Genomic DNA, 25,055 nt, shown 5'->3' on the forward strand with positions numbered 1-25,055 from the left:
AGTCAAACATTACTACTGTTTTGCTGGATAACGAGTACCTTTACTTCTGAGCAACATTTGATCCTGTTTTATTTTAAGATCTTATTTTTTCACTGTTTTATGGCAACTTTTACTTCTTAATCTCGTATGTTTGACTAAATGTGGATTTAGAGTTATAGATGTGTCTTTTAGGGGGATTTTTGGTGAGTTTTTAATCTGATACTTAAAACTGACCAATGCTTTGGGCGTTTGCATCCTCAAGTAAATTTCTTGAAGAGCCTTAATTATAAACCCAAATTTAGAAATTCAAATCCTTTTTATAAAGATCTAAAAACACAAATAGTCCAAGACACACACACACACACACACACACACACACACACACAGACAGAGGTACAAACAGTACTATTCTCTTTTTCTCCCTATCACACTCACCCACCCACTGATCCACACAGAGACACAGAGAGAGAGAGAGAGAACAGTATTGATTTTGCTGTCTCCAGGCTGTTGAGAGTGTGTATGTACTTGTGTGTGTATATAAGGGATTAGGGCCCTCGCTCAGCTGAGATACCATCAGCCATCAACCCTGCTAGTCCGCTTCGGGCTTTCCCGGCTGCCACATTGTCTATTCTGCTCCGCTATGTGAAAAATGTTGAATATCAACAATGGCTTTCAGTGGTGTATTGTTGAGTTTTTGTATGAACTAATCTTGCCTCAGTGAAAGAGACCTAGGGCTTGGACAAAACGTCTAGAGCCACAGCATTCCTAGCTGGCTCTCCCCTTGAACACTAAGCAGAAGGCTGGGGCTGAGGGAGGCAGAGTAGAGGGGAAAGCAGCCTGGAGGAGAGGCAGGGACAGGGAGAGCCGAGGCTGGGGGTTAGGAGGATGGCGGGCCAGGGGAAAAGTGTGGAGGTGGGAGGGCGACGTGGGCACAGGAACCTGCTTAAGGTGGAAGAAAGGTGACATTTTAGGAGGCCGCTATTAAATCGCCATAGCTGGGAGAGGAATGAGTGCTAGAGACGAGGGACAAGGTGAGGAAAAAGTGTCACTCAGAGTAGGAGGAGAAGGCCAGGTAGGAAGATTAAGAGATGGTGGAAAAGAACTGGGAGTCAACAGAGGCTAGGCTGGAAGGGGTTGAAATATAAATGCACACACATAATTGTACGAGTGAGGAAAAGAAGTTTTCAGCCTGAAGATGTCTAAAGCCAGTGAATGTCCAAGTGCTCGACTATTTTGGAGGTGAGACAGGTAGCAAGGCAAGGAGATATCAACACATGGGCAGAAAAGGAGATAAGAATTTAGTTTTCCAGCTTTAGCAGTGGGGAGTCTTGTTTTTTGCTTTTCCTACCATGGATGTAGTGCTGGTTTGGACAGTGGCCGACGTCCAATCAGACATCAGGACTGTAGGCCTTGTCATAACGACAGCCATGACATCACTGCAAGGTAAGATGACTGAAAGATTGGCCGAATGATTGACTGACTCTGTGACTGTGTTACCGACATAGAATAGTTTGATTGGCAGTCTGACTTTATTTTTTTATTTTTTTTGTCTTTCTCTCTTTGCTTGAAACAAGCTGTACCAAGAGTCAATGTGTGGGTGCGGATATTGCAAAAATGAGGAATAACTGAAGAGGCCACAATGAATTTTTATTCACACTTTCCTGGCTGTGCTGGTCTTAGTATTCAGATTTATTTGGTAGCAAAATGCCTGTTTGAGTTGCAGCTCAGTGTGGGGTTTCTGTCTATGTCGCCATCACTGTACTCTACCTCAGTCTGTCTCTTTCCTGCCTCGCCGCGTCTGATGAGGCTCCTGCCGATAGAAGAAGAGAGGTGGAGCTGCTTTTCAGTCAATAGTGACATTTTTTCGCTTTGTTTGTATTGGATTCGGCTTTCAAAATATGCCTTCATGGTAAAGGCACCATGTTAAATTAGCAGTTTAAACAGTTTTTTTTGTAGATGTGTTCCATTTCATTTATCTACCCAGAACTAGTAGGAATGACCCCTTCACACATACACTCATACATTTCTTTAAAACGACCACAGTCAAGCTGAGCGGTGCCAAGATCCGGTCGCAAAGACAGTGTTTCTGCAAAGTGGACTAAGGAAGGAACTTTTTTAGGTGGAACGTTTGCAGCCCCCCAAAAGAAAATATTGCATTCGATCTTAAAGAAAGTTAACTGTTCACACAATACCGTAACATGAGCTATTTAAATTAGCGGGATACATTGTTAAATGTAATGTGCTTTTACCAGTGTATCGCTGTGTATTTTGGCCATAGCAAATCCCTGCCAATCGGTCCCAAAACGTCTGTAAAAGCCACATTCTTCGTGAATCAATATAAACATTCCGCAAAAATTGGCCTGCCTTGTTGCCCGACAGGGGCGGATCTACCGGTGTCAAGGGGGACAGCTGACCCCCCCCCCCCAACTGTAGGGCCTTACCCCCTCCAACTGCCCCCCTAACTTGGGTGTTAAAAACTGAACTTGTAAAACCAAACTGCCACAATGTCCAAGCTTGTTAAAACAATTAACAAAACAATTAATTTATATCAATTCATTATAAATAATAATTGTAGATGTAGTTTTAGCCCCCTGCCCCTCATATACTTAGCTACGTCCCTGCATCAAACGTGTAGAGTGGTGCTCACACAGTCTGGCTCGCACACATGAAGTCTGCTGCGGTGTGGTGGGCCTGCATCCCGGCGAAGACCAGCGCAACTGAGCTTCCCCCGAGCCTCTGAAAGTGAAGTCAGTGTCCCCAGTTGAAGTTTAAACACATCATCTATCTATCCATCCATTATCTTTGTTTGCTTATCCGGCGAGTGTGAGTATCGCCACACCCGTCTGGCGCCTCACACCCTGGCCAAATCTGGAGAAGAAAAGAGTCCAACCCCTATCCAGGAGTATGGTTCCAGAACCAAGACTTTGTAGAAGTAAGCCCTACCAGATCTAATTGGCAGCGCTCTACCTCCCGCACAAGTTCCGTCTCCTTCCACCACAGAGAGGGGACATTCCACGTTCCCACAGCTAGCCTCTGCCTCCCGGGTCTAGTTTGTGGAGGCCCCTGACCTTCAGTGCCCCCCGTGTGGGCCCATGGCATGGAGAGGGAGGTGCCATTTTGCTTCTTTGGGCTGTGCCAAGCTGAGCTCCGTACAAATCCGGCCACCAGAAAGCTTGGGCAGGGTAACTCTACCTCTTCCTCGTTGAATCATAAGGTTTTTGAACCATTCTCTGCCTGGCCCCTCAGCTGAGACCACTTTACCATAGGAGCATCGCTTCGGTCATGTTTCCATCTAACCCGTTTCAGGGTGCTCCAGACAACCCAGCCCTGGGGTTCATAGGGACACACAAACCTCTCCTCCACAATAAGGTGATTGTTCCCGGAGAAGGTTTAAACATTTGTTTAATTTAAAGTTAAAATTGTAATTAATGTAATGTATACTAAAGGCAAGTCATCAACAATAGCGCGTCTATTACGTTAGCCAAAAGTCAAATCGCCCCCTCATGACTATGACTATGGCAGAATGCTCTATAGGATGCTGCCATAGTTTTGATTATATTCGATTTTAGGACAGACAAGAACAGCTTAACACCAAATATCACAAACTTGTACGTTTGAGTTCATAACATTTAGAGGGTCTGCGTTTCGGTGACAACACACTACACACTGCTTACTGAGACCGATCATTTGTATGTGATTTGTTAAGGACTGTTAAAAAAACTATAAAATCCACTTCCTCTCACATATCACGTTCTCACATTTTTTTACTGTCAAACAGGAAAACAACAAGTACAATGGGATTAAGAAGGCTAGTCTATAAAACTGTTGTGTGCATTTAATAAATCTCATCTGATGTTATGTTTGTTAGGCTACTTATTAGCGACAGGGCTCTACAGTGTAATGCGTGACAAAAAAAAACAGAGATTTTCACATCTTGAAGTCTGCAGGCCAGACTAGCTGGAGAAATTATCTGAATTCTTAAAGTGGCGATATTGCCAGACAAAAAATTTAGTATTAGAGTAGTATACAGTAGGAAGAGAAGGAGGGAAATAAAGGAGAAGGCAGCAAACTGGAGAAACCAGGTGGGTTAGAATAGGAGAAGATCACAGAAGGAGATGCAGAAATAAGTGAAAGAGAAGAGGGAAAGGAAGAATTGATTGTGAGGGATGAAGAGGAGGCTGCAGATTTAGAGAGAGGGACCGAGGCAGGAAGTGATCAGGAGAATGAAGATGACAGAGTAAGAGGCCTGCAGTTACCCCTGGACCATATGGTATGTTTTTATTCTCCATCCATTTAAATTGCACTACAGTAGCATAACATGTCACGTCACTCAGTACAATGACACATTTTCAGGTTTTGGGCTCTTTCTATTCTGTTTTATATGTTATAGGGTTAGATATGTAAATATTTACATATATACATAGTTTTACTAATTATGTTTTACAGTTACAGGATTATAGCATTTGTTTGACATGTTGTTTGATCATAATTACTGATTAGTGATAATTACACTGTGTACACAACTAACTTATTCCACCAACTCTGCTCACGTCTGTTTCCTCTTTCTCTATCTCTCTTCTGCCCACTTATCACACACACGCGCACTGAGTTCTCTTAAAGAAGTCGCAGCACCATTTACAACAAATGTCTGACCTCGCTGATGATACCGAGCTTGACCCGAAACCCAACCATAATTTCTAAATATCTGTTCGAACACGGCTTGGCCCGTTGGGTACCATCCGGACCTGTTGGGCTCGGGTTGGATATCCATGCCTTAGTTCTTCCTCTGCAACCCTGTCAAGATCTCTTGCTAACCCTTTGCCACTCCATGTAAAACCTTCTAGCTCTGCCACTGTTGCACAATCCATATTTTCTTAAAAACTTGCCATTTTTAGCGTGTAGCTTGCTAACTTGAAGTGTGTTGTTGTTTCCTAAAACAGAGATTTGAAAGACAAAGGGTGTTCAGACCGGAAGCTGACCTGTATGATGATGAGCAGAGGAGAGTTAAACATGCCTTGCTTAAGAGCTTAGCAATAAGGATTGTTTAAAGGAGACAGTGATTTATGGTGTCTCAATTCTACATTGTAAACTGTATATACTATAAAAGATTTTTTTAAAGCATGGTTGTTATATCCTAACAGGAAATGGTACAATACTTAGTTACTTAATAGTTTTTAGTTTTTATTAGCTGATTTTTTAGATCTTTCTCCACCATCTAAATATGATTTAGGTTTTTCTTTTTCTTCAGTTTTTGTTTCATTATGGGAAAAAAGTTTAGATTGACAGCATACTCTGAACTCAATGGTTAATATGCATATTGATACTGATACCACTACTAGACTTGTGGATTCACTCACAGTGGAGTGGTAGTTTTCTCACCCTGTCCTCAGTGGCTCCGCAATACTACATGCTGTGTGTGTGTGACAATTCAGGGTCAGTGCCACGGAAACCTGAAATTGAGAGATGGCTGGCTTAACCCCTTACCCTCAATATACAGACACACACACACACACACACACATACACACACACACGGACATGTGAACAGCAGTGCAGTCTAATCGGCAGCCCCTGGTGATTTGTCCTCTCAGCTTGAAGCCCTGTCATTTCTCCCTGCTCTCCTTACAATTACAGCCCTGAACTGAACTAGAAAATCTGCTCCAATCTAGCAATTAGTCCCGAGGGCCTGTGGGTGGGTGTGTGTGTGTTTGTCTGTGTGTATGTGTCTGTCTGTCTGTCTGTCTGTCTGTGTGTGTGTGTGTGTGTGTGTGTGTGTGTTCTTTGTGTGTGTGTTCTTTGTGTTCCAATCCAAAAAAGAAGACTAAAGTAGGTGAAAGCAAAATAGTGATTTTGTGTTTCTGAGACATCGATATGTTGTGGTCAAATTAATATTTTTACTTTCTTGTGATTTCTTGTAAACTTGTCCACACTAAAGATGATTGTTAGCTTCACACTAATTATAGTGTTTCTTAAAAACTGAGACAGCTTTCATCCTGAGCCCCTTTAGAGGAGGCTGCAACGTATTGCCCATATATGCAATTATTAGAAACTTTAACTTTAGCTCCATTCACACTTGAAGAACTGCAACATCATCCTATTTTGGGCTGTAAAGCAGTACAGAAGAGTTTGTCTAATAGCCTACATATAGGCTTACATTTTAAACAACAATATATAAGTTAATATTATTAACTCTGTGTAATTATTGTGTGAGGGATGAGTGTAAAAGATGTCTTAATTACGATACAGCTCTTGTGGACCATCAGTGAAGCAAAGACCAAATCCACAATTATGCAGTGTGAAGGCTGTTGCTGTTTCTTCACATTTTTGTGTATGGGAAGCCAAGTCAATTTTATTTATGTAGCCAAATATTACACATTTGCCTCAAGGGGGCTCAAGGTAATTGACTCAAAAGCAATATAGTGAAATTTAAAGCAAAAACATCACAGCGCTGTTCACCCTTCAATCTTTGGATGCAAACTGTATATTAAAACAACTTTCATATAAACTAGTTATACTTACTCAAAGTACTCAAGAACATGCATATAACCACTTACATGCCAAATAATGGCATTCCTTTCTAGCCTTACTTGTCCTCATTATAACAACATATTACTTGGCTGGCTGAGACATGTATTGACTATGCCATAAGCCTATAAATAAAGAGTGAAAGAAAGCCTTGGGTTCAATAGGTTTAAGGTAATCCAATGGAGAGTCCTTACAAGCTAGCAAATTCAAATGAAAATGTGAGTTTTGTGAGGATGAGAGAATGAAGTGGACAGAGGAGGAGAGGAGCGCAGTGTGGTCAGGATGGGATGCAGTGAGGGGGAGGAGGGACGGTTTTCGTGGCCAGGGGGAAGGCAGGCCTGACTGCGCAGCAACAGAGATGCTTAGTGCCGCCTGGCTTCCTCCTAAAGACTTGGCCTCCCCCCCACTCTCTTTCCTCTGCCACCACTCTTTCCTTACCTTACCTCTCTCCTCCTTTTGTCCCTTCCCTTCTTCACCCTCCAGTTCCTCCCACTCACTCTCTTTTTCTCATTCCATTCCTGCATTTCTCTCACTTGCTTAGTTTTCTTCCCCCCCCCCTTCCTCGTCTGGGCCATTACAGACACTCAGCAGCGGGCTGAGAGGCGGGGGTATGTGGCTTGGGAGATTGAGGGGGACAAAAGCCCTGAGATGCAGCGGTCCAACGAGAGTGGCTGGCTTTGAAAAGAAGCCGGGCGGCTTCTTAGTGCATCGGGTGGATGGACAGACTGGGATGGACAGACAGAGCAGACTCAGCCCTTTATCCTCATCTTTATCCTCATCTTTTAGCTGATGCCTGTTTTGGCCAAAAAAGCACATCATCCGCCTTGTGCCCTTTCCTCTATGCCTGATGTTTTATCAAACACATTAAGATGTGATGGAAGGATAAATGGAGGGATGAGGAAAAGAGGGTAATATAGCTGAAGGCCAGACACTTAAGAGGCTGATGGAGAAAACTTTACCGCTCCCTAAGGAAAGAGAAGCAAACATGGATGGAACAGAAGAGGGTGTGCGTGCATTTATTTTAGAGGTTGCATCTCTCTTATGTACATTAAGACATTACATTTAAGTGTTTCTCAATCCCTGCTGTGAAGCTGCTGTTGGATGCAGCACATTAAAGATATAATAGGCCATATTTCTGCTTAAGATCTTAGTAGCTTAGCTAATAAACCCACCAAACTATAACACTAATAAGAAAACATGAACATAAATAAATTGGGGGAAACCTAATGTAATGCTTTTTATTTTGACTTTATTCTTGCAGTTAAGAGTTCATTGAAGAATAAAGTGAAATAATTTTATAAATCCATAACTCTGTGTGACGCTACTCTTTGTGACACACCAACATGAACAATTACTTTTTTTTAAAGCTTCAATAGTAAACAGATGAGTTGAATGGATTTACTGTCCAACTCCCATCTCTTAAAAACCTAATTCTCCAACCAATTATGGTAGTTTGTATTCATATTGTATTATTTTGCTCAGATGGGAGGGGCCGTCACATGATATTTTCTGCCTAGGTTTATTTACTTGGATTGGCTGTCTCCTTGTTGTGGGTGGTGTAAGGGTATTATGGATTTGGCTCTGAGAGCTTAGCTGGTCTGCGATTCTGATATCAGCTGGACTTTGATCAAATGCAACAAGCTCTAAATCCACTTTAATTAGGGCAGCGTTAGTTTACAGATGAGGAGACTTCACAACAACTGCAGCTCAGGGACCTTTCTGATAAGTCAGGGGAAATTACAAAGACTTGACACTTTTGTGTGTGTCCTAATACATTTTAATGATGCTAAAGTTGAATGGAAAACAATTTTGGAGATCAACATTGTAATCTGAAACAAGGGTGTGTGAGAGCTCTATGACGTGTTATGGATCATAATTGCATTATTATAATAAGTCTTACAGTTCTGTTTATTGGTATGGTAAGACTTTTTAAACTGTTTAAGATTGCTTTATCAGTTTGGGTTCTTTCTCTTATTATTTTGTGTCTCAGTATTTCCCCTCTCTGGGAACCATCACTTTATCATGGTGGAGAGGTTTGTGTGTCCCTATGAACCTGAGGGCTGTGTTTTAGGAAGCGTTGTGTTCCTGGTAGGGTCTCCTATGGCAAAGTGGTCTCAGGTGAGGGGCCAGACAAAGTGATTCAAAACCTACTATGAATCACCAAGAGAGAGAGAGATCGAGTGACCCTTCCCGGAGGAAGCCCAGGCCAGGCCCAGACGGAGGGCTCGTCAGCGAGCGCCTGGTGGCCGGGTTTGCCACGGAGCTCAGCCGGGCACAGCCCGAAAAAGCTACGTGGTATCTATCTCTTTGTCCCATGGGCCCACCACCTGTGGGAGGAACCCCTGGGGATGGGCGCGCTGCCACATGGGTGGCAGTGAAGGTCAAGGGGGGGGTCTTGTTCACAACTGAAGGGACAATGGAGCAGGAGATTGATTGGAGAATCGGCGCAGCGGGCGTGGTATTAACTTCAATTTATCGCAACGTTATGACAAAAGAGAGCTGAGCCAAAAGGCAAAGCTCTTGATCTTCCGGTCAGTTTTTGTTTTTACCCTCACCTAAGGTCATGAAGGCTGGGTCATGACCGACAGAACGAGCTCCAGGGTACAAGCGGCCGGAATGGGTTTCCTCAGGAGGGTGGCTGGCGTCTCCCGTAGAGATAGGGTGAGGAGCTTAGTCATCCGTGAGGAGCTTGGAGTAGAGTAGAGTCTCCTTTGCGTCGAAAGGAGCCAGTTCAGGTGTTTCACCCTTCTGGTAAGGATGCCTCCTGGACACCTCCCTGGGAAGGTGCAGCTGGGAGGAGGCCTCGGGGAAAACCCAGGACTAGGTGGATGGATTATATCTCCGACCTGGCCTGGGAATGCCTCAGGCTCTCCCAGTTGGAGTTGGTTAATGTGGCTCGGGCAAGGGAAGTTTGGGGTCCCCTGCTGGAGAACAGTCTATCTCAACTTGGGGACATTTGAGTCATAACACAGCTTTTTCTTGGAGAAATGGGGATGTCTGTGATTACTAAACAAGTAGAGACACAAGACAGTGACTTGGATTGAACCCTTTTTGTTGTAAGTCCGAATAAATCAACATATAGCAGAGTATTTGTGTGCTCAGCCTTGGTATGAAGGGATGAACATTTTGCTAAATTAAAGCAGCTATAATTATCAGTTGATCAAATGACTAGGTGTCAGTTTTAGGCCAACTTTATTTCTCTAAATTAAGCTTAAGCACGTTGACACTATGCAACTTTGTTATAGTGGAACATGGATAAATCAGAAAGCTTTGCAGTATTATGTTTGCAAGTGCCTTAGTTTGCTAAATTATAGATAACATTAGGTCACTAACAGCTAACTTGTCTTTCTGGTAGAAATAGTTTGCTAAAATAATTATTACCTTACGTCTAATGTTTTCAGCTAGCTACAGGCATTATGTCTTTGTGTGGCTTTCAGAGTATGACGCATTGCACTCTATAACTGCCTGCAAATGTGGTTGTGTTTACCGTGCTCCCAAGAAAAGTATATATGAACGCCTTCCACTTTTTGTATTCACAACAGGGTGCAGACACCCCTCTGCCTACTAACGTTACAACTCTACCGCTCGTTTAGCCATTACTGCAAAACCTCACCTCCATGACTTCTCACAAGTCTGTTCTTACTAAAGTTTACCCACATAAAAATGGCTGCCGCTTTAACTATTCTGCTACGTTGATTTAAATGGGAATGGTGCTTCTATCAATTTTATTTCTATGGTCTGGATTCCTGTAGATATGAACTTCAGGTTTTCGGACTGGGTGCATAGTTCCATTTTTTTATGCGTAGACAGTGAAGAAAAACTGTAATACAGGATTTTTTACATAAAATGTGTCACCAGACACCTAGTTTGTAATATTGCAAATGCATAAATATTGCATATTCGTCAGTGGGACATGGGCTCAATCCCCCTTTTTTTGTAACTGCAAGGTCACAAGTTCTATTGGAGGGCAGCAAAAGTTAAACTGACATTTTTAAATTCACAATTTTTTACATCTGTGACCAAACAAATTCTGAACTTGTTAGACGTAGGCTATGGATATTAGCTGTTTTTTGACTTTTTAATTGGTGTGATGATACCCATGTTATGCTAGTTGTCTGAGGCTTAGTCATTGCTTGTGTTTGTATCAGGGTCTTTGGATTTATGTGTGAAAGCTGTATCAGTATTAGCAGCTCATTGAATCCTAATGAAATGTTTAAAAAGTGTTGCTTGAATGACATCAGTCAGCCATTCCCCCTTTCTATACTTAAACGGTCATTCACTAAGGAAATAGCTTTTTGATTTTGTGAAATCAATTCCATGACTTTAGGTCCTTAAAAAAAGTAGATAACCTAAATACTGTAAATAAAAATGTATTCATTTGAAAAAAAAGGGAGGCATGTAGGCCCGGCATTCTTCTGCCTGCCTGAGTATTTGACCTCAATGTGAATGCATATTAGCAGAAGCATGGATAGACTATCAAACAAAGAGGTTATACAAGATGAGAGAGGATGGTTTTATTGCACAACAAAAGGTTTATAAGCTTAAACTGATCTGCAGCATACCTACAACAACTGCCAAACACACACACATGCAGACATGCACATGTATGCGTACAGCAACCCCAATCAACCTGAGCATTTGCCAACAAGTTACACACACAGTCAGAATAGCCAAATCCGGTTAGCCCTCTCCTAAGTCCGGCCAAGTCCATTTACTGTTGACACACACACACACACACACACACACACACACACACACACTAACACACACACACACACACACACACACTGCCCAACAGCCAAAACCCAGTGACACTCAGGCCAACTCCCCATTTAACACGGAAACACACACATATGTAAAATGTGAACACACAGCTTAGCCCCCCAGTAAGACCCACATAGCGGACCATAGCTGTGTGTGTGTGTGTGTGTGTGTGTGTGTGTGTGTGTGTGTGTGTGTGTGTGTGTGTGTGTGTGTGTGTGTGTGTGTGTGTGTGTGTGTGTGTGTGTGTGTGTGTGTGTGTGTGTGTGTGTGTGTGTGTCACTGCGGTCAGTACTGAGGCCTTTCCCTGCGGATGGGGAGTGCGAATGGAGGGATGTATAGGCAGGCAGAGAGAGAGAAAGAGGATTAGAATGATATGGAGACAAAGAACAACAATAGCTTGTCACATTTTGTCAGAGGATTTTATGGAAAAGCTGATTTGGAGTCTGCCACCAACAAACAACGATCGGAAATATGGGATTTATTACTCAATCAGTTTAAGAATTTGCCTGAAGTTTATCGACGCCTAAGTGTGTGTGATACTTTCTTGTGTGTGTGTGTGTGTGTGTGCAAACTTAATTGACATCTTAATGGAAGTACAGTTCAAAGATATAAAAGTTGTTTTACATTGGATGTGTGAGCAATTTGTTGCTATTTCATGCTTATGGTAATGTACATTAGTGACATTTCGTGTTGATTTAACATGGCTTTCCATGAACAGTTTTTTTTCAGCAAGTGTTAAAAGTACATCGACATGTGTTGTCCTTCACTCACCCTGCACGTGTTGGAAATTATTTTTCTGTCAAAAGCATTAACTGAATAGGCCCAAGCTTAACACATTCATCCAAACAATGCAAAATCAGTCTCTGGAGTCTTTTACTGATCATGTTTCAAGGAAAACAAGTAGCATAGTCTAAATTGTTGTGAGGTTTTTATTTTGAGGATTGGTTTTCAACAAATACAGGCATCTGATATGTGTGATTGTCTCAGCTGCTAATATCAACCTGCTTTAAAGGAACGTACTGTTGAATTCTGTGGGACTCCCTAAAAATACCGTAGCCAGTTAGTGCAAACCTTTTGAACCCAGGGAAGTGCAGGAGTTCATGGAAAAAATAACAATACAAATCTGTATTTGTCTGTAAATCTTGTTGAAGATCCGAAAAATATCCACTAATATGATCCTTGGAACATGAGCCAACTTTCCATCAAATCATATGTATACTTTGACTTGTTTAGATATTTAATTACTCTGCATAGGAATGTGTTAAACTTGAGTTGCCTTAGATTTACTTCCTATTTGCATCCCGGCTGTCCTCTAAATGAAGCATCAAGATACTTTCATCCACAGTTTAGCGAGGCCTGTGCAGTGCGTGGGGGGGGGGGAGTATTGGCTTGAAGTGAATGAAATGATTTAATGTTTCAGAGTCGGCCTCGCCCCTGGGGAATGGAATGATATGGGCTCCTAATTGACACAAGGTCAACTGCTTCTCTCTCACACACACACACACACACATACACACACATAGACAGCTTTCTGTTTCACACTGTTTCTGTTTCAGCTGTCTCTCTCTCTCTCTCCGTTTCTCTTTCTCTCACACACACACACACACACACACACACACACCACAGTCTTGCCAGACCAGTCCGGTGCTGGCTGGTGCCGGACAAACAAAGGCCTGTGCTGTCTGACTTGAATGATGGATGACCAACAGTCTCATATTTTATAGGGATTTCATAAGAGTCAGTCCGTTCCCAGGCTGAGCTACAAGTCAATAGCCTTCTATGAGGCTTCCCCAAATCTTGTGTCGAAGTGTTTATGGAATATTGAAAAAAGAAGAAATGTTTTATGATTTTATTAGGACTGAATCAGCCATTGATGGAGCAGCAGTTAACGACAGCTGAAAGTGATTAGCTTGGAGTGGAATGTTTTATTAGTGTCAGTATAAGGTGATTGACAGAACCCCAGTGGTCATTATTGTTCACTTTTGGAGGGTGTGGACACATTATGCACAGCAGTTGTCATATAAAAGTGTGTTTTGTGCTTTTAATGGCTTTTAATGGGACTGCGTTGCTGTGGTAACTTTTTTTAAAGAGTAAATATCTGTCTTAACAACTCATTTGTTCTGTTATCGAGACCTGAAATCTTGTTTTCTCGAGACAAGCTGAAAATAAGCTGCTAATGGGGTGGTGTTATACACTTCATTTCAAATCAGATTACTTGAAACAATTTCTAAAATCAAAGCTAATTTTCTCTTCATACTAATGCTGTGGTCTACTTTATTCTGTTGTGTTTTCATATTGTAATTTCTAGAAAATAACATTAGTAAAACCTGAATTAGTTTGCCTTTGTGGCCTTGGGGTTTCAGATGCTTGTTATGGTTCATGTTTGGCGTACAAACTGGGCGCACGCTCAACCTGGTGTGCTCTCAGGGCGCCCCGTGTTTTCTAGTTTCACTCAGACACACCTTCTATAATCTGCTGTGCCTGCTAGAACGTTACTAACCTTGCCTTGATTGCCAAGAAAGGTTTGGACCCCCATACTGGCCTTCAGTGAAGTCGGAAAATTCGGTCGGGAGAAAAGTCTTCCCATTTAAATTAACTTATTGTTGCAAATGCCTGCTCACTTGTGGCACTGGATTCAGTGTCACTGTCCTGGATTTAAGCAGAGCACGTTCAAGCAGGCTTTACAGGCTCAACTGTGTCCTTTGTGATTGAGAATTTTTTTTTAACCTGAGTCGACATCTCAGGTCTTTGCGTAGATATTCTAATACCCGAGTGGATCCAGTGATTACAAAGTACATAATAATCATTATTCACAGATCATTTGCTCTTTGACACAAAAGAAAACAGTGTGAAGTTTCTCTGCTCTGTTTGACTGTGGCAGCTAATTGTTGGAGCATCATGCTGCTGCCACTGTTGGTGGTCTTCCTCTATTAAAGTCTGTTTGGGTTTATCACAATTTAGATCCGATCTAAATATATCCTCTGGTGTAAGTCAGGCGCTGACTGTCCTCAGGTTCATTTTGGATTGGGTTTTTTTGCACTTTGGGTGTGGAAAGATTTTCCAGAAGTTTGTTTTCTATTGGGTGTAAAGTTGTTGCGCCGTGTGGACCTCTAGATCTTACCACAGGCAATGAAACACAAATTCAAAAGCTTCCAATTCACTTTTAGAGTGGCAGACATTCAAAGTGGGAGCTGACCAGTGTGTCAAAAAGCTCCACCTGCAGTTTGGTTATGAATGCTTTGCTCAAAGGCAGAGAGAGTTGTGACTCACTATCAGAAGTTGGAATAACTCCATACTGAACAAACCTTGTAAACACTTTTTGGTAAAGTAAATGAAAAAACGCCATCATTATCCTGATTCACTCACACAACATTACATCCCAAAACATAAATCAAATCTGCCAAAGTTAAGAGACAGATGTAAGTCGTGACACAAAGAGAAAAGAGTGCAGGTGTCAGAGGCAACGCCAACAGATGATCAGCGCCCTCCATGACATTTCCAACCCTCCGGTTTATAACATGCAGCAAGAAAACAGGTCGCGCACATCCGAGCATCGCCGGGATGACATCTAATCAGATGCCGGGGGAGACGATGGTGTCACAGCTTAGAGAAAACACACTGATTCCCCCACCGGCTGTATTGTCACTAAACGCGCTTCTCTCTATGGACTGTAAATGATTTAATTTGAGCGCCAGATGTGGCGTTTAGATTTTGCTAGTGCTCGTTGAGAGAGACAGAGGGGGAGAAAGATGGAGGGATAGAGAATGAGGAAATTACAGGAAGGAGAGAAACAGCTTGGCAGACTGACAGCCAACAGCAGCCCAGGCACTTGACAGAGCTCTCAAACTCTATGATTGTGTGTGTGTGAGTGTGTATGAGAGTGTTTTTTTTCCCCACTTGTGTACACACTTGTGTATCATGACAGCTGAATGAAAATCAATCTGCATCTACATCTGCCATCTTGAGTGTCGTGGAGCGCAGATGGGCCTTCCCTGTCACACTGTGCTAGCTGGCAGCCGACCAACCCAGGTCTTTCCACCTATTCTTTCCTCTCTTTTCTAATCTCATCCTCTTCTTCTCGTCTCTTCTCTCCTTCCCTTCCCTTCCCTTCCCTCTCCTCTCCTCTCCTCTCCTCTCCTCTCCTCTCCTCTCCTCTCCTCTCCTCTCCTTTCCTCTCCAATCAGATGCCAGGCTCTGAAGAACAGTTTGTCCCTGCGTTGACGTCTCCAAGTCACTCTGACAGCAGATGTTTGGGGCCTTTCGAAGCTGCAATCTGGGCTCTAATCACCCTCATTGACGGCTCAGAGGGCCCCTGTTGCAGATCTGAATGGCAAATTAAAGCATTTTTAGATAACGTTTGTAATTGGCTAAATCTTTTATAAGCCCGGAGATCACACTTTTAATCTGCAGCCTAACATGACGGATCATGAAACCGAGACAGATCTCGTCCGTTGCGTGTTTTGTGGCGCGCTTCCTTGCCCCTCCAGCCCGTTTGGTTTCTTTCCTGATGTATTACAGTATGTTTGATGCATAATGATTTGTAAATCAGATTAATAAACACTAATCGTTCTCTCCGCGGCATTTTCTCTCGGTGTCAGGCATCCCCGCTATCCTCTCTCATCTCCCGAGCCCATCTCATCTCTGGCATTAACTCCATTAGCCTGGTAATTGGCTCTGAAACCAGCGGCCAGACTCCGAAGGCCACTTAATGTCCATCTCCTTCGCTCCCTTCTCCACTCTGCTCCCCAGTCGATCATCTACCTTCCTCAGTAAATAGCATTAACTAGTCCCGCATAGAAATCTGAGGCCATATTAGTGTTATCCTCCCCTCTCAGCCTATTGCCAGGCTTATGAGTCCCGATCGTAGGTGATGATATGGCTAAGTGGATATTTTTTTATACATCACTCCAAAATGGGTCTCCAAATAACCCCCAACTGTCACAGATGAATATGTAAATTCTGCGTATGGAGATCTCCCTCCATTTTTTAACCGACCCAGAGAAACTAAATCTGTATTTAAAAGATGTGGAAAAAAGCTCATCATCCCCCTTCACCGTGGGCTTTGCTTTTCATTTCTGCGTAGAAGATGAAATAAAATGTGAAGGTATTTCTCTCTGGTGTGAAAATTCAGACTGTCGAGGCAAATAGTTTTCATCCAGAAGGTCTTCATTGGTTTAGTGTTGTTTCACAGGGTCAGACCTCAGGTTAAATTCACCGCCACTGTTTGTTAGCGGCCAATCTGTTTTTGGTTATTCTATCTTTCTATTTAATTCTACAAGCTTTCACTTCCCATCCATTTATTAAATGAGTATGTATCCCAAAAATAAAGCAATTTCTACCGTAGCCCAGCTGCATTCTGAATTATTTTTGAACTAATGTATTTCTTAAGCGGTTTCCCCATTGGGTGGTGGAAATTTAGCAGGTAAGACATGGATTTGTATAACATTAATACAATTTTGGTGCAAAATGGTTTGCAGCTGTACATGAGGCTGGCTGTCTTAATGTGTTGATTTGAAGTCAGATCGACACTTTACAGGAGCTTAAAGTGCTTATATTATGCTTTTTGGCTTTTACCCTTCCTTTAATGTGTTATATATATCTTTTTAGTACATGTTATAGGTTTACAAAGTCAAAAAAGCCCAAAGTCCACCCCAAAGGGACTTACCCTCTCCAACAGAAAACACTGTTCACAAACAGCTCTGTTGTAGTCCAGCCTTTGCTTCTGTGAAAAATGTGCGTCACTTTGTGGAACACGTTATAATGCTCGCCTAGCTGCTAGCGTGGCACGCCCTCATTCTCTGCTTCTGACTGGCTAGTAGTCCTTACCTAGCTACTGCACATGTGCGATTCCCAACAAAGATGGAACCGAAGTGAAATGCCTCACTTTGTAGCTAAAACAGAGAGCTCAACACACAGGGTGAAAAGAGGAGCTGCAGCAAAGTGCAGTACAATTATACATACAAATTATACAAGAGGTTATTTGCAATTTTGATTATATTGTAGTATTTGTGTACTGGCTACTGCAAGGCAGGTTTTCCCTTGAAGGAAGTAGCTAATCGGAAGTGATCTCTTATGAATACCTTCACCATCTTTGTCTTTATTATGCATACATATAAAGTAACAGATGTGTATTCTAGTCTTGAGTTACTGTTATCTTGGTCTGTACCTACAGCCGTTAGTTAGCTAGAAAACGTGCATATGTTTCTGATTGAGTTCACGTCGTGTTTACGTGGATTCCTTTCAGACGTTGAGACGCACCAGAAACCTTGGACTGCATTCACACTGCAGCTTCTCTGGGCAGCTCATTGTTATTGTTAAGTTGAATGACTTTCCAACAGCATCAGGACTTCTACACTAATGAGGTGTCAGCAACGTTAGGCCAAAAGACAAACAGTCCTGTCACTTATTGCATGTTAGACACCAAGGCTGCCCGGAAGAAAACATTTGTCTTGTTGTTTACGCTCTCTGATGAGTCTCTAATCCTTCAGATCCCTCTGTCTCTCCATATTTTTGCAAAGCCTTTCTATCTGTTCTATAAAACCTTGGCGTCTCATCTGAGGGATTTTAGAAACAGAGTAATTAGTTAGCGATAGAGAAGCTGTTGGTGTGAAATGATAGCTGCCACCGCCCTCCACCCCCACCCCAAGAGAGACAAATCAATCAATAACCTGCTGATTTATTTCCCCGTCCTTATCGTCTAATTTAATTGCTGGGTCTTTTGTATCTGTGGAGTTGTGGGGGTGGTGGTGTTGGTGGTGGTGGTGCTGAGGGGGAGATAAATAAAAGGAGGTTGGAGGGATGTTTTCAGAGTTGTAGAAGGAAAGAAACAGAAAGTTTTGGGTTTTTGTTTTTGTGTGCTCATGTTTTTTTATCCACGCGTGGTGGAGTTTTGCGGGGAGGCGTTTCGAGACACGGCTGTGGTCGGCAGCCTCTGCCGTGTATTCATTGCTGCAACACTGCCTCCATTGGTTCATAACTCTAGAAGAAAACACACACACCCGAGGGGGGGGGGCTGGAAAGAAAGACGGGGAAGAGCAATCCTTCCACAAATTATCAGAAAGAAAAAAAATTAATTGGCAATATAAATGCCAGGCGGAGTACATTATGTGCAATTGTCTTGCTATCTTTCCAGAAATTAGTCTTTAAAAATGAATTTGCTGTATTAATCATCTCCTGAAATATTTTTTGATCACTGAATTAATAGTTTTGCGTTGGGGTGGCTGTGTTTTTTCTTTTTTAGGTATTCATTGACATAGGTGATTGCCTCTTAATTATGACAGCGTCCTCCTCCTATCCGCGCCTGTTAATTCTTGTGTTGTGGCGTCGCGGCAGCCCGCTGCCTGGCCCTGTATCTACTAATTACTTCTCTAATTGAATTTGCTCTCTGTTGCCAGGCTGTTTTTTTAAGTGGCTGTTTGTTGCCAGGCCTCATTGTGTCTTTGTGTGACAGCTAGCTTGCTCGCTGACAACAGGATGCTCTCTCTCTCTCTCTCTTTTTTTCTCTCCTTCTCTCTCCCTCTCTCTGTCTCTCTCTCTCCTCTGTATCATTGCATATAACTCCCAGACCTATGTAGTGTTTCCAGTATAAATGAATAAGGGAAATTAATTAATGAGAGCCGGTAAAACAATTACACACCCCTCCCCGCCCGCCGCCCTGCTGTCATTGGTTCAAGTCTCTGTAGTATTGTTGTGACTAAGAGCCCACTGCTCTTCAACCACCAATTCGAGATGGCATGTCTTTGGCAGGATGATAAATGGCATACAGTACGGGCGAGTTATTTAGCTCCTTTTCCATCAATACACAGCTCATCATTGGGCTGCAGCTATATGGCAACTATATTCTGCTTTGAGATTTAAATATAATTGTCCATGGATAACAGTTAATGTGCCATGCTATTGTATAGTTTAAAAGACAACCCTGATTTGAAGATATGTCTTAACTATTTACAAAAATGCCTTTATCTGAGGAAGGTGCTACAGGCATGATATAGTCATATTGATTTCATTGAAAGCTAATTCCTTTGGTACTTTACTTCATTCTGCTGAAACAAAACTGCATTTTAATTAAGTGGCATTATTTTCCAAGTTTGCCAACGTTTTAGGAAAAACAAAAGAATTTTTCCTTAATTTTAATTTTACAAAAATCTCTGTACTGTGGTATAGATCGTTTAGTAGTGTTGTTGATCAACTACTTGCTATGTTTCACTGCTCCCATTTGATTGAAGATCCTCTGACAATAACTTTCAGTCATTCACTTCTTTGGTTTTTCAATGCGTCTCAGGTCAAAGCACAAAATGGAGTGTATGCGTCATTTGGCATGAGACGGTGAAGGCTGTTTGGAGCTCATCTGTTGAGTTGAAGAAGAGACAAGGCTTTTAAAGAAACATTTCAATCTGCCATTTCAATCAATTTAGGGAAGGACACCATGGTGTACTTTACAGACATTCTAGCATCCTTCAGGTTTAACCACTGAGGGTTGCTCAGTACTGCAAACTTGACCCTGGTATGCCATGGGACACTAAAAAAAACTCATCCCCCCCCCCGATCAATTTCTTTGTTTTTTCCCTTTTTAAAGTCCCTGCAGTGGAAACAGGGTGGTTGTAGCAGTCGTTTTTAGGGCCAGGAGCTAAATATTGGCCTTGTTCCTCCATTCAGAATGCAGACAAAGTTCCTGATTCCTGAAAAGGTTTGTGTCGGGGAAAAAGGAGTTATTACATAGCCTTGAGCGATGAGTAGCTAAAGTTGAATTTGGAATTACAAAAAAAGTACAGTATGTGAAAGCAGCTCCTAATCCCAAAACAGAAGACTCTAAGGGCTGTTCAAGAACCTCTAGTGTGGTTGGACTCGTGTTGGAAACGTACAAATGTGTCCTGTTCCTCTGTTCAATAAAAATACTCAACCTCAAACGTTTGGCTGCAACAGGATGTAAAACAAAATTACTGCTATTTGTATCGACCCATCTTAGTCAAACTCTGCTTCTTACCTACATCCCGACTCTCAGCATCTTGTCCATTATTCTCCTCTCCCTCATCATTTTATCCTCACCCAACCTCACCCTTTCACCTGTCTTTTGAAAACTTCTCTCCTCCTGTCACTCTTGATATTGATCCCTTCTCTGCCTCTCCATCCATTTCTCTCGGTCTCACCCCTCCTCTCACTCTATTGATCCTTCTCTCCTCCTCCTCTCTCTCTCTGCTTGTTGCTATCTGGCTCGTCCTTTGTCTTCTTATCGAGGTTTCAGGGTTTACTCTGGCTGCTGTTATTGACAGGCCTCTCGCTCCACGGCCAACTAATGCATCCCTAATCCCACCTTTGTTACTTTGGAATGTTCTCTCTCTCTCGCTCTCTCTCTCTCTCTCACGTGCGTGCACACACACACACACACACACACACACACACACACACACACACACACACACACACACACACACCACTGCATGAGTGTGTAAGGTAAAAAGGGGCCAAAAGGATGTTGATCCAAGCTTTCTATTTGTTGAGAAAGCCATCTATCAATCAAAAAAAGTGTGTGTGCGCGTGTGTGTGCGCTTTGAGTGACAGGCCAAATCATGGCTGAGGACGTTTGATAAGCTTGTATTGTCGGTCGTTGGTCTCCCCCCCACCTCCCTCCACACCTCCACCTCGATAAGAAATACATTCGACTAGTGCTGATAACGGTGTCAGGAGCAGCAAAGCCCCACTCTAAAGAGACACACACACATCACGCCACAGGAGAGGTGTCTTTCTTCAAACACCTTGGCTGTAAATGATACTCTCAACAAACAGGGACGACAACACCACTCAGATTCAGATTTTGTGTGGTGTGTGTGCAAGACGAAGGGTGTGTTTGTTCGGAGAATGATATGCGATATGGCTGGAGGATACGCTCTAGGCTTATTGAATAAGGTCTTAGTGATAGAACCACTGTGTGTGCGTGTGTGTGTGTGTGTGTGTGTGTGTGTGTGTGTGTGTGTGTGTGTGTGTGTGTGTTGTGAACAGCTGAAAAAGAATACAGTAATAGGCTTAGAGTGACTGAGGTAAAGTGTCAGACTTAACAAACACTGCTCTCAAAGACTGACTGACAGTTGTCTGTGTGTGTGTTTGCGTTAAGATGTGTGAGCACACGCAGTATGTGTGTAAATGAATGTTTCATGTCGTTCAGTGTGCAACAAGCTCTTCAGATTCAGGTCTAAGTTGAACATCTTAATGTTGTACATCTTTTTTTGTGATATACTCCAGGTTTTACAATCAGATTGTCGTCACTGCTGTTTTGAAACGTTCCTCACTGAGTTTAAAGATGCCCCCCCCCCCAACCTCAAGAGGCCTTCACCAGGCGAGTAAAACTTCAGATGTCATAGTTACTTCAGAGATTAGAAGTAAAGGAATTTCATTGCTGTGAGTAGAAACATCACCACCGTGAGTGGACATTTCATCAGCAATGACAAAAATGTAAATGCAACTGAACGTCTTGCTATTGAGGCCAGTTTTCAGAGATTTAGTACAAATACGTTTTGTCACTTGAGACTGTGTTGCAGGGAGCAAACACAATTGAATTGAAATTTGAATTGCAATCCAATACAGTGACATGTGTTGCTGCTGTTAGGTTAGCTGATAACATGGAGTTTGGTAGCTTCAGTGAATTATTGGCGTAGCTCCATCCGACTTCAACCTGAGAAGAACAACAGTCGGACTCACTCAAGTGTATATTTTTGGATTTAAGGCTATTGGTTTTAAAGCTGATACCCATTTACCTAGGGATGTATTGTACAAGCATCTGTCTGCAGTGATGGTGGTTTATAATAGTCATTTGGGTTTCTGAAGCCTCTTCAAGAACATAATTTGAGCTTGATTCAATTAAGGCTCTTATGCATTAACTATAGTGCATGGACTGTTTGGTTTAGTATGACAGAGAAAATCAAACATTTATTTATCTAGGGGCAATAGTGTAGACTGCTTTAGTTACAGATTGTGCTGTAGTCAATATGTCTGCAAATTGTCAATTGGAACTGTAGCTCAATGTTTCCATGTTGTATCCACATTTTTACGATTGCCAAATAAACTGACCAAAGAGTTTTACAAATTTAGGTTTACATTTATGCATTTTGTTAATGGTTTAAGACGGTGACAAATTGAAGTGTCTTTAAATAAATTAAACATTACAAAATGAGAGCACATAATCGGTCACATAATATTACCTTCACATTTTTACATGTGGGCTAATAAAACTGTCTTGGAAACATAAAGAGCATAAAGGTTATCCAAAAACAAATCTTCAACTTACACTGTGATGTATTAGAATGAAGAGATCTGAGATTGAGGAAGAAAAGTATGTTGAAACTTAGAAAAACTTAAAAAAAATGGATTCAGAAATGGGAGGTTGGGAACATCAATATGTGGGATATTTACTTGAAAAGAGGTAGAGAGATGGGGGAAGAGAGAGATACAGGTTGGGCACAAACAACATTTGCACAAGTCATCCATTACTGTAGTGAAAGAACAGTGACCTGTGAAGAGATTTCAGGAATAGGGCCGTAGCACGAAGTAGATAAAGGAGGAAAGAAAGCGAAAAAGATGAAGAAAGAGTGAAATTACCAGAGGGCAGGAGAAAAGAGGGTTATTGTGCATGTGCATTAACAGGGTGTATGATGAAGTTAGTTTTTTTGTGTTGTGTGCAGTGACTAGGGGCGAAGGAGTCAGGGAGAGAGAGGGAGGAAATCAATGGCAAATTACACATGCTCGGCTGGCCCATTGTACAGTATGGCCGCTATATCCTAAAGAAGGCACTTCCAAGATGATGCAGCCAAATGGTGGATGGCCTCTCAAGATCATTTTTATTGATTTTGAGGGGCCGTCAATAGAGGAGAGAGAGAGAAAAGGAGGAGGTGTGAGTGTGTGCGTTGAGGTTGGGATGTGTGTCACAGAGCCAATACAATACCCCTAGACCCTGGCTTTTTGTCCATGTCCACACATTAACAACACACCCTGTCCCAATGCTTTTCATTTACATTAGTGCCTGGATGGGCGAGCGAAGGACACAGACATAGACAGAAAGAGACAGAGAGAGAGTGTTTTCCATTAAAGAAGTGGTCTGGCAGCAGATGCCTGCATTGTTTGGGTTCGGGAGCCCAGAAATATTTGGTATTAGGGCTGATGATGTGAACATCAGTAGAGTCATCTAGTTTTCCACCTTGGAGCTAATAGGTGTAAAGCTTTCATGAATATTGGATTTTAAGGTTGTCTGTGTGTGAAAAAAAGAAAAAAGAGGGATTTTTAGGTAATTTGAAAGTAACCAGTACTAAAGAGTCCAGCTGTATTGAAGTCTGAAACCTTTAAGTTGTCTATTAAAGAAAAGCCAAAGTCATCCAAAAAGCTATTTCACTGTTCTAGTGCCTTGTTATCTGGATGGGATCATAGTCTGAATAAATCTACTTGTTTTGGTGATACAGAGATGTTGAGTCTCTCACACGAAACTCCCAAATAAAACCCACATTTAAAGCAAAAAAAGATAAGTTAGAAAGTGGAAAACATACATTTGGCAATCATTCCACATAAACGGCATCGATATCCACCAAGATAGTTAAATGTCTGCTAGTCCTTTAATGTTTTATATTTGAGTAAATGTTCAGGACAGGTATTAGCAGTAAATAATCCAGCAACGTGTGGGTGTGTGTGTGTGTGTGTGTGTCTGTGTGTGCGTGTGTTAAACCGTGGCAGCGTGTGATTTTGATTCTATTAGACGGTATGTGTATCACAGAGCAACATGGCAGCACTAAATGCAGCAGATGTTAACTGTAGGAGGTTAAAACATGACAGCTTGGAGCGCTTTGGTAGAGGGCACAGACACAGAGAGAGAGACACACACAAACACTTTTATTTTTATACACAAAGATAATCACAGGAATGCACTTGTGAAATAATACAAGCAAACACAGCAGCAGTTCACAAGTTGGAATACATTTTGGCAATTATACGCACACAATTACACCCACAAAGTATGGCAGAACATTATTTTGTGCGCGTCCATGTAGCCACAAGTTGTGTGACATTAGTATGGTCACCTGGCCATTTCTGCAAGGACATATGGCCGAGCATTTTTTATGCCAGTGGGGGGTTTTGTATACTTTACCACATACTATTTACAAATTATAATCATTGTTGTTTATGTGTGTGTGTGACATCAAAAACTGTAACTGGGAGTACAACGATCTGGTACAAGTTAATGGGTAGTATGTTACGGGTTTGATTGGACCTTAAAGCTGAAGTATTTTGCCATTGTTTATTTTAGTTTTTACACATGCAAATTTCCAACTGTGACATGTCAAAATGTGTGCTGTGAAAAAGGCCTTGCAACTGGCATACATAATCTAATTTCGGTTTTCTACCAAAGATGTATTTTTGTTTATATGTACTGTATTTATATTTAAAATGTGTCACACAGATTACAGCCACTCTTTTCAATCTTTCATTTCTTTTTTCTGGCTGGTGGAGGCCTTTCAATGGAGGGTGGTAGTAACACGCTGATTCTACATTTACAGTGGAAGTGAAAGCATGTCCTCCACCGTCATTACTTACTAAAACATTCTTTTTATAAAATCTTTAATTGCATTTTCTCTTTACAATTTTTTTTTCTATCTAGGGCAACTTATGCAATTCTTGAGATACTTGGACTTTTTTTTTTCAAGAATTTCTGGCATTCACCTTTATGTTTTCAATGCACAAATACCAAATGCACACACAAGCTGGTGGATGTAAACATGTTGGCAGCCTCTTCTTACTGATATAATGCTATGT

At 41.9% G+C, this 25,055-nt stretch overlaps 1 long non-coding RNA gene across 1 annotated transcript in view; it reads left to right on the top strand.

Moving 5' to 3' along the window:
• Positions 1 to 721: 721 nt before the first annotated feature.
• LOC117950044 overlaps positions 722 to 25,055 on the top strand; it is a 77,973-nt gene continuing 53,639 nt past the window's right edge. The window contains exon 1 of the long non-coding RNA XR_004657792.1: positions 722 to 1,422. This is a non-coding gene — a long non-coding RNA (uncharacterized LOC117950044). The remainder of the gene's footprint in view (positions 1,423 to 25,055) is intronic.

Source organism: Etheostoma cragini, chromosome 9 (genome assembly GCF_013103735.1).
Source record: "Etheostoma cragini isolate CJK2018 chromosome 9, CSU_Ecrag_1.0, whole genome shotgun sequence".
NCBI classification, from domain to species: Eukaryota; Metazoa; Chordata; class Actinopteri; order Perciformes; family Percidae; genus Etheostoma; species Etheostoma cragini.